The sequence below is a fragment of the Triticum aestivum genome, chromosome 4A, assembly GCF_018294505.1.
Source record: "Triticum aestivum cultivar Chinese Spring chromosome 4A, IWGSC CS RefSeq v2.1, whole genome shotgun sequence".
NCBI lineage: Eukaryota > Viridiplantae > Streptophyta > Magnoliopsida > Poales > Poaceae > Triticum > Triticum aestivum.
Genome location: NC_057803.1, coordinates 289,851,253 through 289,867,340, shown reverse-complemented (window position 1 = coordinate 289,867,340; position 16,088 = coordinate 289,851,253).

Here is a 16,088-nt window from a genome sequence, read left to right as displayed (position 1 = left end):
CCCAAGGCTACACTCAAGTCGAAGGTATGGACTATGGTGAGACATATGCCCCTGTTGTTAGACTTGAGTCCATACACATCTTAGTTGCTTATGCCAATCACCATGATATCACTTTATACCAAATGGACATTAAAAGTGCTTTTCTAAATGGTGAAATTTAGGAGGAAGTTTATGTTAAAAAACCTCCCGGCTTTATTAATCTTAGGAAACCCGATCATGTTTACAAACTTCACAAAGCTCTTTATGGTCTTAAACGAGCTCCTAGAGCATGGTAATAATGCTTGACCAAGTTCCTTATTGAAAAAGGCTATGAAATTCGGAAGATTGATTCTACACTTTTTACTAAAAGGGTTAATGGTGAATTATTTGTGTGCCAAATTTATGTGGATGATATTATATTTGGTTCAACTAACCCTCATTTTAGTGAAAAGTTTGGAAGGCTAATGTCGGAGAAGTTTGAGATGTCTATGATGAGTGAACTCAAGTTCTTTCTTGGCTTCCAAATCAAGCAAACTAAAGAAGGTACCTTTGTTTCCCAAACAAAGTATACCAAGGACCTTTTCAAGAAGTTCAACATGCAAGAAAGCAAAGGTATGACAACACCCATGCCTACTACTGGACATCTTGACTTGACTAAGGATGGCAAACTTGTTGACCAAAAGGTTTACCGCTCTATGATTGGTTCATTGTTATATCTATGTGCCTCCTGTCCCGATATTATGCTAAGTGTGTGCATGTGTGCACGATATCAAACGGCCCCTAAAGAATGTCATCTTAAGGCTGTGAAAAGGATAGTGAGATACTTAATTCATACACCAAATTTTGGCATTTCGTATCCTAAGTGGTTTTTTTTCGATCTTGTTGGCTACTCCGATTAGGACTACGTCGGTGACAAGGATGATATAAATTCCACTTAGGGTACTTGTCAATTTCTTGGTAGATCCCTTGTGTCTTGGTCCTCCAAGAAACAAAACTCGGTATCCTTATCTACCGCCGAAGCAGAATACATTACCGCCGGATCATGTTGTGCTCAATTACTTTGGATGACACAAATCCTTAAGGATTATGGGTTGAAACATGTTCCATTGCTTTGTGATAATGAGAGTGCTATTCATATTGCTCACAATCCCGTGCAACATTCTCGAACTAAGCATATTGAAGGTCGTGATCATTTCATTCGAGATCATGTTGCTAAAGGAGACATCAATCTTAAGCATGTTCGTACTGATCAGCAATTGGCAGATATATTCACCAACCCTCTTGATGAGAAAGTATTTTGCCGTTTGAGAGGTGAATTGAATATCATTGATGCCTCAAACTTGGAGTACAAACTCCATTTGGATACATGCATGAGCCTTTTGTGACTAATCCTTGATATTTCTCTTTTGATAATGATCATATGTCTTGGAACTGGACTTGTACCATTGCATGTTATCTAACCCTTGTAGGTACTTGGATGAGCCCAAATCTATGAGATTGCAAGCCACTCACATTTTGAGCAATCTCTACATCACCAAGTTCCTACTATATGGTTGTTGAATACAAGGAAGCATGTATCCACTCAACATATCCTTTGACAATTTCTATATATCAAATTTCATTTGGTATCAAGTTTCATGCGTGTCATTTTGGATACACAAGTGATCTTCTTTGCAAGACTAACCCATGTAGAAAGATGAACTCAAACTACAAGTGGTGCTCCAAACTCTTGATGAACTACATCAACCTTGAGCATCCAACACAAATCGACTACATCACTACTGCAGGATGCTGCTAACAAGACACTACGATCAGAGACCCTTTGACGAAACTATGTGCGATGCATTAATCGCAGACGGTGATGTAAAAAACCATCAAAAAAGATGCAAAATGTTTGTGATGGCGGAGCCATCAAACGAAGTTCCAATTTTAGTTGCGTGTGCGATGCAGGGCATATGGTTCAGTTCAATTAACTGTTTGTGATTAGGAAGAAGAACATAAACGGGCAGACAGATGAAGGCGTGTGTGATATACGGCATACAATTCACTTGGATGAACTGTTTGTGATGAGGCAGAACATCAGAAACGGGCAGCCAGATGAAGGTGTGTGTGATATACGGCATAAAGTTCACTCGGATGAACTGATTTTGATTAGGCAACAGAAAAGAAACGGTCAGCCAGATCAAGGTGTGTGCGATAGATGGCATACGGTTCATTGCGATAAATTGTTTGTGTTGATCCAAGAGAACAAAAATGTTTCACATAAAGAAGATGTGTGTAATACGCGGCAAACATCCAATTACATAGGTGGCTAGTACACACATGACATTTCCACACACCAAAGTAAACTATTACATGCATAATTAACTAGGATAAATGATCAGCTGATCATCATCTACTTCTTGTGCTAGCTCAACGTGCCTTCTATGCTAAGTTCCATTAATTTATGGCATTTTATGAACAGGCCACCGTTTCCCACCATTTCCTCACCTATTTCCCGCCACCCAACGATATTACGCAAAACCTAGGCGGCAGACGACACACGGAGGCAACAAGCGCAGCCTGTAGCACATGCACCTTCTGCAAGCATGCCAACCCACCAATGTGCCACCTCTTCGATCAACCTCATTGACGAGGAAAGCGAGAAGGCGCCATGGCCCGTCGAGGCCGAGGCGCTCCCAGGCAACGCAATGGACGACACCGTGATGCGCGTCATCGCCAGTGTTGAGCAGACCCTTGGCGCATGGCACTTCAGCGCCGCAGATCAAGATAGTCATGTCAGCGCCAAGAAGCTGCATCTCGCTGCACAACATGATCGATGGCGTGCCGCAGAGCAAGCTAGGCGCGTCCATGCTGATAGGCTGCGGATCGCCGCACAGAGTGAGAGGCGTGGCGCGCCGCACAGCAAGAGCGGATTCATCGACGCTTGTCTGCTATCGACAGGGTGTTGCAGCTGGGTACACGTCCCGTCAGTACCCCCATTCATCGCTAGGAGTGGGCAGAGGACCTCTGCGCCATACTTGCACTAGAGGCCGGCCGCACCGTACTTGCACTAGACGCGTGCCGCGCCGTTCGCCTTGTCCACGGCCCGCTCGATGCCAACACACTAGTTGGTAGGCTCGACCGCCACCTTGGCCCAGGTTTCCACCTAGGCGCAGTAGAGGAACATGGCCGTCGCATCCTCGAGCTAGTGATCTCCGATGAAATAGCCAACTTGGAGCTTGAGATCACACTCCAGACGTACCGCGAGCGTGTTGACCGCTTGGACAAACGCCTGCACAAGTTCAGCAGGGCCAAGAGCTATCATAGGCAAGGGCTGCTGGTCATGGTCTCATGGACGCATTTTATTTTGTTGAATCGTTTCGACATGGATCGCTATGTATTCACAACAATCATAATATTGCTCTACTTATTGCTCTGTTTCAATGTGTGTACTCTGTTTTCCATTCTTATATGTTCTGTTTCAATGTGTATATATACTCTTTCCATTCTATATATATGGATGATAACAGCTAGATACAAATTAGTATACAAAAATAGATAGAAAATGGAATTCATAATATATATATATATATTAATTGTTCATTAGTTCATCACACAATATATATAATACCATCACATATACGTGATGATACTTACTACAATGTACAATGCATAAAATTGAAAACAAACAATACTAAAACTAATAATCCCTCCTAGGGGCAGTATTATGGCAGCCCTCGCCAGCAGCTCCCTGGTGCACGGCGTCTTCCCAGTGCGGAGACAGTACTCCGCCTCCTTCGCCTCACAGGGCTTGACGTACCGATCTGCCTCTTGCTGGTGGACGAGCGCAAACAATCTTGCCATTTCGTTAGGCGCCCACCTAAGCTCCTCGTCGATGGCACGCTGGAGCTTATCGGCCCACCTCCACGCAGCGATGAGGCGCCTAGCGCCTTTGACCTTCCTCGCAAAGTACCCGTCTTCGTACACCTCCTCCGCATGACAATGCGCTCGCCCCTAAAGCTCCACCGCCTCCTTTTTCCAGGCAGCATCACGGGCTTCACAGGCCGCCTGGTACCTGGCTTCCTCCTCCGCTATCTCCTTCTTGAACGCCACTTGGCTGGCTTTCTCAGCCGGCGGCAGCAACTTCCACAGACGAAGATTATACTGGCTCCAAAACCAATCCAAAGTTCGGGGGTCCAACGCAACCTCGTCCAGTGGCGCGTAGGGGTCCTCCTTGTCGCTGCTCTTTAACTGAGTGTCCTCGGGGTGCGGCGACTCCTCGTCGGCACATGAGCAGATCGGTGGTGCCATGGAAAAGATTTGAGAGAGAGAGAGAGCGAGCGAGGGGAGGATATAGATGAGAATGCAGGCGGGATGACGTGAGCAAGGTAGTATTTATTGGCGGCTGGAATCTAGATCGACGGGAACAGTACGCACGCCGGTCGCCTGAATTTATGAGTACTGAAGCGTGACTTACACATGATTGCCGCAGAAAAATTAGTGTGTGAAATTAATAGCTAATGGTTTCAAATACAGAACCATGTGTGATTAATAACCCCCGCCACTCACTTCCAAACTCTGAGGCGCGAGATAGACTGCCAATAGTGTGGGGGTGGTTGTCTTGCCAGATCTTTACATTTTCTTTTTTGAACACCAGATATTTACATCGTTTGATGGTTTTTTAACTCACACACAAGTACACAAAAATATGATTTTTCAAACCGTTATGGTTAGGCTTGCATGTAGATGTAGTTCACATTTGAATTACGGTCATTAAATGGCTAGAAAATCACTTAAATGTCGTTAAAAGTTAAATGATCCCTAGAATTTTCCAAATTTTCACATGTCAGTTGTATTAGTGCATGTTAATTTTAGAAAAAAATTGAAGGCCATAAGTGGAAGCTATCTCATGTTCGTCATTAAACATACATTGTTCCCTCTTGGAACCACAAGCCTTCTAGTGAGTTGCTCCGTTTTGTGAGGGGCGTGTGTCCAAACTTTCGTCAAACATGCCAATTTTTTACCACGTCATATTGGTGGCATGCCAATGCATCAAGCAAGGTCGTTTCATGTTTTTCTAATCATTTTTTAATTTTTTGGAATTAAAATGGCATGGCACTAAATGCATGTGTCCATGTCGTGACACCAATATGTTTGAAAATTCCTTCTAATTTGTTGCACATGGAATTAACTTGCACACAAGTACACAAATATGATTTTTCAAACCGTTATGGTTAGCCATTGCATGTAGATGTAGTTCAAATTTGAATTACGGTCATTAATGGCTAGAAAATCACTTAAATGTGTTTAAAAGGTCAAATGACCATTGAAATTTTCCAAATTTTCACATGATAGTTATCTCAGTGCACGCTAAATGTAGAAAAAATTTGAAGGCCGTAAGAGGATGTTATCTCCATTCGTCATCAAACATGCATTGTTCCCTCTCGGAACCACGAGCATTCTAGTGAGTTGCTCCGGTTTGTGAGGGGTGTGTGTCCAAACTTACATCAAATAGGCCAATTTTTTACCGCATCATCTTCGTGGCATGGCATTACATCAAGCAAGGTTTCATGTTTTTCTGATCATTTTTTATTTTTTTTGGAATTAAAATGCCATGGCACTCCATGCATGTGTCCCTACCGTGAAACCAATATGTTTGAAAATTCCTTCTAATTTACTGCAAATGGAATTAACTCGCACACAAGTACACAAATACGATTTTTCAAACCGTTATGATTAGCTGTTGCATGAAGATGTAGTTCAAATTTGAAATACGGTCATTAAATGGCTAGAAAATCACTTAAATGTCTTTAAAAGGTCAAATGCCCCCTGAAATTTTCCAAATTTTCACATGACAGTTGTATTAGTGCATGCTAAACATAGAAAAAATTGAAGGCCGTAAGAGGAAGCTATCTCCCGTTTGTCATCAAACATGCATCGTTCCCTCTTGGAACCACGAGCCTTCTAGTGAGTTGCTTCGGTTTGTGAGGGGTGTGTATCCAAACTTTCATCAAACATGCCGATTTTTTACCACATCATCTTGGTGGCATGACATTACATCAAGCAAGGTTTCATGTTTTTTGATCATTTTTTAATTTGTTGGAATTAAAATGCTATAGCACTCCATGCATGTGTCCATGCCGTGAGACCATTATGTTTGAAAACTTCCAATTTACTGCACATGGAGTTAACTTGCACACAAGTACACAAATATTATTTTCCGAACTTTCATGGTTAGCTGTTGGATGAAGATCTAGTTCACATTTGAATTACGGTCATTAAATGGCTACAAAATCACTTAAATGTCTTTAAAAGATCAAATGACCCCTGGATTTTTCCAAATATTCACATGACAGTTGTATTAGTGCATGTTAAATGTAGAAAAATTTGAAGGCCCTAAGGGGAAGGTTTCTCCCGTTCGTCATCAAACATGCATTGTTCCCTCCCGGAACAACGAGACTTCTAGTGAGTTGCTTCGGTTTTTGAGGGGTGTGTGTCCAAACTTCCGTCAAACATGCCAAATTTTTTACCACATCATCTTGGTGGCATGATTTTACATCAAGCAAGGTTACATGTGTTTCTGATCTTTTGTAATTTTTTGGAATTTAAATGCCATGGCACTACATGCTTAATTGTGTCATAGCCGTTAGACCAATATGTGTGAAAATTCCTTCAAATTTACTGCACGTGGAATTAAACCGCATACAAGTACACAAAATATGTCTTTTCAAACCGTTATGGTTAGCTGTTGCATGTACATGTAGTTCAAATTTGAATTACGGTTATTAAATGTCTAGAAAATCACTTACATTTCTTTAAAGGTCAAATGACCCCTGAATTTTCCAAAATTTGACATGATAGTTGTATTAGTACTACAAATTCGACTTTACTCCAAATTCTTCTTTCACAGCTAGTAAAAAATATCAACAACATCACACACAGTTTTTTGTAGGAACCGTTTGTGATGAAAAATCCGGGGTCTATATAAGTCTTCCACCTTAAGCTTCGCCGACTCATCTGCTCCAGTGCCTGCAAACCCCGAATCCATGAGTCTCGGTCCCCATTCCCGCAAACCCCTCTTACAGAGATGACATCACGAAAACGCTTCGTGATTGCCCATTCGATGGCCGTGTCCTCCCCGAGTGTCGCCTCCTGCGCCGAGAGTGCGGCCGCCTACGCTGATAGTGCCGCCACATCCGCATTGAGCACATCCGCACCTGCCGAGAGGGTGTCTGCGGTAGCCGACAGGGCAGCTGCATCAGCCAAGATGGCTGCAGCTGCTGCTGTGACGGCGGATGCAAACGCCGTGAGCGCTTGAGCTGCTGTCCGTGCCGCTGATGTCGCCCTCAATACAAAAAAATACACTTCCGTGATGATACGTGTTTGTCACAATAGGTCACGTTTTCTGTCATGCATGTACATCCATGGCGATTTTATGATAGAATCAAGATAGCTATACTTGTGCTGTTGTAGAAGTGTTCCATGATGTTGCCAAAATTATCATCACAGAAGTGTTCACTTCCATGACGATAAATGCCGCATCATGGAACTGCTTTCTTCAAGGGTGACCGACATGTGCCATCCACCATTACGGGTTGTCGTTAAGCTATCGGGTCCGGTTTTGGATCCGATAACCCGCTAACAGCCACGACCAATGCCGGTTTTCCATGTGTAAAATTCTCATTGGCCAACGGAACCACGTGTCAGCACTGCGTTGGCACAGGTGTCACTCATCCAATGGGCGAGATACGCCTATGATATGTTAACACGTGGACCGGCCCAACAGTGGCCCATTCAGGTTAAAAGGCTGGGCCTGTCAAAATAAGTGGGTCGGTCCATTAGCGGCATACTTGAGTCAGGCCCATTTACAAGCACGACCGATACAAGTTACACAGAATCGGCCCATTAGAGGCCCATTGTTGATTTGACAATTTCCAGCCCTCGTTAGTTTTAGCCCATTAATGGCCCGCTACGTCCTTGGGCCCAACTCCGGCCTGAGCTTCTTTCATCCTGTTAGCAGCCCATCATCAGTTCCAGCCCGTTAATGGCCCAGAAAGTCTTTTGGGCTTTTCTCGGCCCATTCTGCAGTTGGGCCAATTCTAGCCTGACGTGTCTTTAGGCCTATCCTCGGCCCATTCGGTAAATGGGCCAACTCCTAGCCCATTTTGTCTCTCGGCCTGTTAATGGCCCACACAACAGTTGGGCCTTTGACTTTAGGTCCATTAGGGGCCCGCGTTTCCGTAGGGCATCATTTCAGCCCAACGCGACTTTCGGCCTGTTAAAAGCCTAGTTAGCAAATTGGGCTCCTCTGGCCCATAACACTTTCGGCCTTTTACTGGCTCGTAAAGTAAAAGGGCTGAGACAAAATTGACATGTATTTTGGCCTGCTAGAGGCCCGCTGGCCATTTAAATTTATACGGCCCTATCAAGCTTTTGGCCTGTTAACGACCTGCGAAGAGTCATTTTTACGGTGGTCCACATCATTTGGGATCCACTTAATATTATTTTGACCAGCCCAATTAAGGCCCACTTTAACTACACATGTTTGTTCGTTTGTATGGCGTCCAGGAAATGTTTGGGCATGTTGGCCCTCGTTTCAATGATATAGCATATTCAAGAATTATCATAATCTATACTATCGCCTCTAAAAAACATACATTATACAATAAAAAGACTAAGGCATAGAAACATAGAATAATCCTACACTATACAATAAGGAAATTACAGCTCAATATACCCTCTACGCATTATAGTTCGGCACCAGTGATAATAAAGTGTACACAAACAGCAAATTACGTATAGTGGACAAATAAAGCTCATACATCATGGACACGCATCAACAGAACTTACCATTTGAACTATAATCTCTTCAGAAAATAGGATTAGCCGGATTCAGATAGCACAAATTTTAGTCTTCAAAATATCCAATTTCTTCGTGGTTACCTCCCTGTCTTGTTTCATTTTTTTTGACTCCTGCATCTAATACATGCATGTCCAGTCTCAACTTGTTGATTGTATGTTGAGAATCATGTACACGTTGTCTTGCCACCTCTAGTTGATGCTCGAGAACATCAACACATTCCAATTCCAATCCAGAATCATTTGATAACGGCTATGCCACATTGCTCGCATATCTTTGTGTTGATGTCACTTCATCCTGAAATGTTTCCTTAAGTATACATGATTAGGGAAAAAATATAGTTACAACAGTGAAGCGAGCAAGACAGGCTATTTTGTACATGGAAAAACAGGACTAGCAATAATATTACACGTCATGAAGCATAAGCAAGTGATATTTTAAGAATTATAAAAAATGGTAGTCTGTGCATCCTGCATACAGAAATCTCTCTTAGCTCACCAGAGGAGCATGATGTTGCGGCCAAATCAAAAACACAGACAAGTTACAAATATAGACAGCATGTTGCGTATAAGTTTGCAGCAGTTGGCCATTCTGTAGCTCAATTAAATTCTTAGGGAGCATAATGAATAGCATAGGGATTCATAGAAACCTACTACAACAAGAAAACTATGCAATTATTAGCCTAGTATAAACTAGATTGTGAGCCTCATGCAGTAATACTTGGTTAATAGACTTCAAAGCTTCAGGCACACTTCGCCAGAGTAATTAAATGGTAAGGCATTTAATTATGTCAACTAATAGTTATACAGGTACCCAACATCAGGCATCATTGTTTGGGCATCTCATTAACTTAGGACAAATAAAGCAATTGAAAAGAGCAAATTAACTATGCCTGAAACAAACAAGGAATTGAACTATTGAGTTAGATATAGTGACTTACCTTAACTGGTTGAACAGGCTCAGCGCTGCTCCTACTTCTCTTGCAAGACTCCTTCCTAACATCTTGTACTTGGAAATCAACAATCTTATCTTCATTGCACCCCCTCTGCAAGGTGACACAAACTAGTTACTCGTCTCCTTAGAAGATAAATATGAATACTTTCCAGTCCGTGAACAACACAAAAGGATGAGATTATAACAAAACAACACCACATAATGAAACATGCCACATCTCTTGCACTTGTACACAATGAAATGAGCATTTACTATGTGTGCACTATGTAAAAACTAGGCATACCTTTGAACTGGATCTCCAAGTACTTTTGGAGAGCCTTCTTTAATGTACAGCCAAACCTTTATGTCACCTATGAGTTAGACAATCCCCCACTACAGCAGCCATTAGTGTTAAAATCGTTGACAAGCTCTGTTAGAGTGTTAGGTCAAGAACAACAAGTAATAAAAGCAAACAGTCCTGGTATGGCTAGCTCATGCAAACAAGCAATTGAATAGATGTGTGAGCAAATCTTACATATATATAGGGCCAAATCATTTTTCGAGGCTAACTTTGACCAAGTGTTAGAGGAATAATATATGACATGCAAGTTACACAAAGCATATCGTCAAATTCACACATGAAAGGATCTTCCAATGATATAATTTTCACATTATACATCTCATGTATTATTATTATTAATAGTCAAAGGCGGTCTTGAAAAACACATTAGGCCTTATTTGTATGGAAGGAGGGAGTGTCAAGAAAAGAAGCAAACAAGGAGGCTTAAAGACCATCACTTGACTGACCAAATTTAAGGGGCATTTAAACATCATGTGCAACGTATGAACTAACATAAAAATTACATATTCCAGATTCTACAATGGAATGCAAATGTATTAGGTTATGCCATGTACAATGGTGCCTAAATGTACACTATAGCAGGCAGGAGTGATTCATCATTGCACGCATAATTGAATTGCGGGTTAAGGGCCAGTTCTATTCAGCCTTTTCAGAACTTACTGTCAAAATAAGCCATAAAAGATGTAAAGAAGTCAGTTTTTGAGTTACGAGCTTGGGCTAACCTTATTTCTCTTTGGAGGGGGTGTTTCGGGTAGAAGCTCACTAAAAATTGAAGGGAAGGGGAATAGTGAAATGACTCTGTTGTTTGCCTATATTACACTTGTCGGGGGGGAGAACCCCCGCCAGGCACTGGAGCTTGGATCATTTTCGAAAACAATGGGGCAAGCAACGCCCTCAAGCCTGCTCACCCTTGGCCGGTTGCTCAACCCGGCCAAGCCCCTCAACCCGGACAAACTCCTCAACCCAGCCCCAAAAGCTGGCACAAGGCGGCCGAACCCGGCATACCAAGACTTCTCCAACAAGACATGTCCTCTTTGGCGAGTTCCTAAACCCGGCCGCGGGACAGCTCCCGTCCCATCCCGGCCATACGACGGGATGAGTCTTCATTCAAGGATGAGCAAGGCGATAGTTCCTCTCCCATGCTTCTGGTCAGCTGGGGCATGGCAACATTGCCCCACCTACCCGCTGACCAGGGCCGGCGTGGCTACAGTGCACCTGTCATCACTGCTGACGCCAGCAAAGCGGCGACCTAATGGAGCACCACTGTAGTAGGCTCAACCCGGCCACTCCCTGACGATCGACAATACAGCGAACAATGCCCCAAGGCACGTAGGGCCCGCACCCGGAGAACCCGGTGAGCCATGACACCCGGCGGGTCCCAGCACTAGCTTCCAGGATGATGACAACCCGGCCCCATGGCCCTGTAACATTACCATTGTACCCCTGCGAGGTTGGCCTATAAAACCCCCTAGGAGCCCTCATGCATGCAAGCAAGAAAGCAACTAGCATAAGAACCACCATAGTAGCGACCCACGCTCGCCGATAGAGGAAGCAGCCTAAGCGTTGGCATGCCTTCCTTCTTCCCCCCTACACAGCTCTAGGAGCAACTCTGTACTGTTACATATAAACCACACGTTGCATGACTAGGGGTGTTATCTCTCTGGAGAGCACCGAACCTTGGTATGTCTTGCGTACCGCGCTCGCTCATGTCGACCTTGCCTCTGGAGCCCACCAGTGCCCTCGAGCCTCCTACTCTCTTTAGCCATCCCTTGGCATCTGTCATGCATCCACCATGACAGTTGGCACCCACCGTGGGGCAGCTCGAGGTCCTGGCCGGAGGCGTGCTCCAGACAGGGCTCCTCTCCGACTCCGACGATCCCGTCTGTCGGTGTCAAAACCGGCGGATCTCGGGTAGGGGGTCCCGAACTGTGCTCTAGGCCGGATGGTAACAGGAGGCAGGGGACACGAAGTTTTACCAAGGTTCGGTCCCTCTCAATGGAGGTAAAACCCTATGTCCTGCTTGATTAATATTGATGGTATGGTTATTACAACAGTTGATCTACCACGAGATCAGAGAGGCTAAACCCTAGAAGCTAGCCTATAGTATGATTGTTGACGTGTATGTTGTCCTACGGACTAAAACCCTCCGGTTTATATAGACATCGAATAGGGTTAGGGTTACATAGAGTCGGTTACAATGGTAGGAGATCTGTATATCCATATCGTCAAGCTTGCCTTCCACGCCAAGGAAAGTCCCTTCCGGACACGGGATGAAGTCTTCAATCTTGTATCTTCATCGTCCTGGAGTCCGGCTGAAGGTATAATCCGTCCATCCGGACACCCCCTAATCCTGGACTCCCTCAGTAGCCCCCGAACCAGGCTTCAATGATGATGAGTTCGGTGCGCAGATTGTCTTCGGCAATGCAAGGCGGGTTCTCCTCCAAATTCCATGTACCTGTCGAATAAAGTCCGGTTTCTTGTAGACGCTGCGCTCCTTGGCTTCTATGCCCAATAATGGCCGCTGCCCACGTGTCAAACGAATATGAAAGGTCCGAGTGTTTTTACATTCACACCCCTAGCCGCGTAAACAAGCTAACCTATTTAAGGAGACGAGGATTTAGATCCGCACCACACCTTCCCCCTTCGCGAGTGTTCATCAGAGCGCATTCGACAAAGATCCATTCCACCATGGCCTGCCGTCGTGACTCCTCCTCCCGCCCTTCCAGCCCCAAGCCTGGATATTGGGGAAGATGCTCCATCCCGTATAGCGAGTTGGTGACGCTCCAGACCAAGGGATTTCTCCCCCGGCCTATATGATCCCGGTTCGAGCCGGTCTTGCCGTCTATAACGGCGGAGAGCAAGAGGAGAGCGCCCCTAATCCCTCTAAGGGAGAGCGGGTGTGCCTCGTCCCTTATTTAATAAGGGGGCTCGGATTTCGAATCCATCCATTTCTCCGGGGGCTGCTGGAGTTCTACGGCCTCCAGCTACATCATCTCATGCCTGCCTCAGTATTGCATATCGCGTGCTTTGTAGCCCTCTGCGAGTTGTTCTTGGGTGTTGAAGCTCATTTCGGACTGTGGAGGGAGCTATTTTGCCTCGTGCCCCGTTCCAAGAAGGGGTCTATGTATCAAGTGGGCGGAGCCGAAGTATGGCGCATCGCTAGGACCGGCTATCTGTCCGGAACCCCAAAGAAGGCGTCCAAAGACTGGCCCTCGGAATGGTTTTACATAGAAGACGTCCCGCTGCCGGATCCTGTCCGGATCGGCCTCCCTGAATTCAACAATGCTCCCCTAAAGAAGCGCCTAAGCTGGCGCCCACGGAGCCCTCAGAGGGAAAGTGACAGGGACGTCGTTTACCTGATGGGCTGGATAAGATTGTTAGCTCATTCCGGATTAACCATGATCGGGGTCATGGCCGTATGCATCATGCGAGGGGTGCAACCGCTACAGTATAGAGGCCACCCCATGTGGGATTTCAACGGGGAGGACGACACCACCTGTTACGGCCGTAAGGGGCCGGATTCGGCTGTGGCTCTAATAAAGACCTCGTCCCCTTTGTACAAGGGAGAAGAGGAGGATTTTCTCCGCGTTGACCCAAAGGGTGGATTTTCCATGTACAATCCTCCAAGCTGGGTGAGTGATCACATCTTGCCCATCCGTTTTATATCCCCATTGTTTAAATATTTAATCTTAGTGATTTCTACGCAGGAACTGCGCCAAGCTGTTAAAGAAATAAACAGCCCTCCTCCACAACCCGAGGACCCAGGACGGTCCCTCGACCCGGACTCGCAAGAGGATCCGGAGCTTTCGGTGGATCTGATTGATGGAGTGTTCCATCAATTGAGCAAGGACAACGTCCTGGTGGCCATTACGACCGATTATCTAGGGCTAATTCCGGCCTCCCAGAAACGGGAGGCCGAACCTGCGGCGACAAGCCAACGAGGGGCCTCAGGGTCCCGTGGGCAGAAAAGAGGTGCAGTCTGGACCGGGGCGTCAGCGCAAAGGTATGGCGCACCCCCTTATCCCAGGTGTCGTACCTTCAGGGCATATTACCACTTGTGCTCTTTTCAGGATTAAGAGACCTCGCCGAACTATATTCAGAGAGACCGCCAATCGCGCCTCCACCAGCTAGGCTCCAAAGCCTGGCCCGGAAGCGGGGACGAACACAAGGTGCGCACCGGGCTCTCCTCCGACGGAGGATGTGGACAGGTTATCTGCCACCAACTCGGAGGTGGAGAGTGCAATGAAGCACAGGCGTCGCCGGACAGTTCTTCGCAACACGTGTTTCTCCCAAGAGGCGTTAGATGCCTTTAAGTCGGGAGATGCGCACCTCCGTGCCGCTCAAAATGGTCTAACCAGAGCCACGGAGCAATATGTAAAAGACATACGGGTAAGAAAATTTTGGTAATTATATATACCAGTAGCCCCCGAGACTTGAAACAGTTAAGATAACTGATTTAAGGATCATTTGTTATGAAGGTTCTTACAGAAAAGAATTCCCTACTGTCCAAGGAGCTGGAAGAGTGCAAAGCCCAACTTGAGGCCGCACTAGCCACAGCAGGGGAGCCTAAGGAGGCCCCCTCTGGTAATATACACTTCGAAAGATAAGTATTTTGCGAAGCACGGCTTTGGTGCGAATCTGACAAATGAAATTGCAGATGGCGCCGGATTAGATGCGGAAAGGCAACACCTCCTACGCCAGCTAAAGGCTGGTGAGAGGGTGCTGTTAAAGGTGATGGGGGAGAAGAACGATCTCCGAGATGCCAACACAAAGCTGGGCGTCGAGCTGAAAGATGTTCGTGCCCAGCTGTCAGACTCCGTGAAGGAGAATCAGCGGCTTAGGCGCGGCATATTTAGTAAGTGCTTGAATGAACCTTTTGAAAGAAAGTTCGGCGGGGAAGTCGACTAACAGAGCAAGGTCTGTAGGTGTGCTGACAGGTCGTCCTGCAGAGGAGATGCCCGGTTCTACGGGTGACCTTCTTCCCGAGCTCTCACAACTACTCGATAGAGTTCGGCAGGCGATGCGAGGCGTCGCCCAGGCCCTGTGGCCATCCGTCTCCATGCCCGAAGGTCTTGGAGAGCTTGTGGAGAAGCTAAAAGGAGCACGGCGGCGCTTCCGATTGTGGAAGATATCATCCTTCCGTCAAGGCGCTAGGGAGGCCTGGGCCATGGTGAAGACGCGGTACGCAAAGGCTGACCCCAACCATTTGGCCGAGGTCGGTCCTATAGGGCCCGATGGGAAGGAGATCCCTGTAAGCTTGGTATACGGCCAAGTAGAGTTGGCCGCAAAGTATTCCCAGCAGGACTGTAAATTAGACAGCCTGTTAGATGGTATTGAAGAGGAATACGATCAGTCAAAATGACTATGTAACGTAATTGACATTTATGATGCCTTCTAGCCGGATTGTAGATCGTTTGTCATGGCTGACCTTTTCGCTTCAGCCTCGGGACCTGATGGTCCGGAGTGTGTCCGAATTCCCATGCGGTTATATAAGAACCGGGGAATGCATGGAGACCAGGCGTAGGGGTCATTAGTGCGTGAAAAGACAAGTGCCCGACTAGTTATGTTATATTACATGGTTAGTAAGAAACATCTTCCAGGGAGAATAGTTCCGTTAGGGGTTCCTTTCCCTGGGAGGCATGCCCTAAAGTGCATGTCCATGCTGCGAAAAGAAACACAGGAAAAACATCTGGGGCATAAAAAATAAAAAAGATCATATTTAGTTCACCGACCGAATATTCCCTTAAGAACGCTAGCTTTCGGCTTCACCCAGTCTGAGGTACACATCCGGCTGACCCGGCGGTAACAATCGCAGAGGTGCTCCCTTTACCACCTAGCCGAACAATCAGGAACATAGGGGTAAGCACAGGAGCTAGGCAACCTAGCTTGGCCAAAACTCAAGTCATATCGATGCATATAATGGTGAAGAAAAGGTACATGCGGAAGTGTGACACATGTGTTGGGCATGAAGCC